Source organism: Ranitomeya variabilis, chromosome 5 (genome assembly GCF_051348905.1).
Source record: "Ranitomeya variabilis isolate aRanVar5 chromosome 5, aRanVar5.hap1, whole genome shotgun sequence".
Lineage (NCBI taxonomy): Eukaryota > Metazoa > Chordata > Amphibia > Anura > Dendrobatidae > Ranitomeya > Ranitomeya variabilis.
Genome location: NC_135236.1, coordinates 59,164,931 through 59,166,192, shown reverse-complemented (window position 1 = coordinate 59,166,192; position 1,262 = coordinate 59,164,931). Strand labels below are relative to the sequence as shown.

General features: G+C 44.8%; 1 non-coding gene across 1 annotated transcript; it reads left to right on the top strand.

Annotated features, from left to right (window-relative positions):
- The first annotated feature begins 360 nt into the window (after positions 1-360).
- Positions 361-433, top strand: TRNAM-CAU (transfer RNA methionine (anticodon CAU)). The gene has a single exon. It is a non-coding gene; the product is annotated as a tRNA-Met (tRNA).
- Positions 434-1,262: the final 829 nt, after the last annotated feature.

The following is a 1,262-nucleotide window of genomic DNA, read 5'->3' as shown; positions in this document are numbered from 1 at the left end:
CATAATTTTCCTGAAAAAGACCCTGAGTGCACATATCCTTATCAGCTCTGGTGGCGGCTGGATATTAATGCTGCACTGCACAGCTCAATTGTGGATTTAGCAGCCGCTCCTGTGCACTGCTTGTGGCAATAGCTTTGTGCGGTTTTGCTTTTTCCTAGTGACTTTTTCAAAACCAGGGGGAAACAAACCTGACACCTTGTGATAACTTTTGCACAAAGTTAGGTAGAAAAGTGACAACTTTAGCATAGTAAATGTGCCTTTCTGTTTGAAATTTTCAGGTAGTGACAATGTAGAAATACAATCTAGGGGTTCCATGGAGTATTGCATAGTAAATGACCTCTAAGATGCTTGATACCAGTTACCTCGTTAGCGCAGTAGGTAGCGCGTCAGTCTCATAATCTGAAGGTTGTGAGTTTGATCCTCACATGAGGCAAGAGATTTTTATTTGTTTTTTCCTTTTAGACACGCTACTCTTAGGGTATGTTTCCACATTCAGGAAACGCTGCTTGTTTGACGCTGCGCAGCGCTGCAGCGCCAAACAAGCAGCGTCCACATGTTCCAGCATAGTGGAGGGGATTTGATGAAATCCCGTCTCCACTATGCGTGGAAACCCGCACGCGGTGGCCCTGCGACTACGGACATGCTGCGCGTCTTTTCAGATCGCAGCATGCCCGTACACCTTGCGGGGACGCTGCGTCCCCGCAAGGCATATCACAGGGCCCTATGGGACAGAGCGATCATCCCGGATGTGAAGAGTTAACACATCCGGCATGATCGCGTCCCATTAAGGGGGCGGGGCTTAGCGCCGAGCGGCTTCGCCGCTGCGGCGATACCGCCGCCCATCCGTACCGTGGAGTCATACCCTTATACATTAACAAAAAATTCAAGAATTAACAGCCCCTTTAAATGAAGCGTGTCTTAGAACTTGTTAGATATGGAATTCTTTTATAAAGGACCTGTGATTGCAAATGCATTCAGTTTATATTTACTTATAGCTGGTAGCAGGTTTTGCTGCACATAATCTGTTGACAGAAGATTAGGAAGTACTTTAACCTTTTTGTGCCATTTCAGACAAAATATATACTTCACTGAAAGCTTGTTGTTCATGTCCAGAGCTGCACATTTATTGCAACAGCACCACACAGCCCTGCACGTGAGAGCAGTATAACAGCATACCCGAGGCCTTGAATACTTATATATGCCAATATATTATATTTATTTTTTATTTAGAGTCAAAGTCCTTTTCCAAAAACATAAACTTT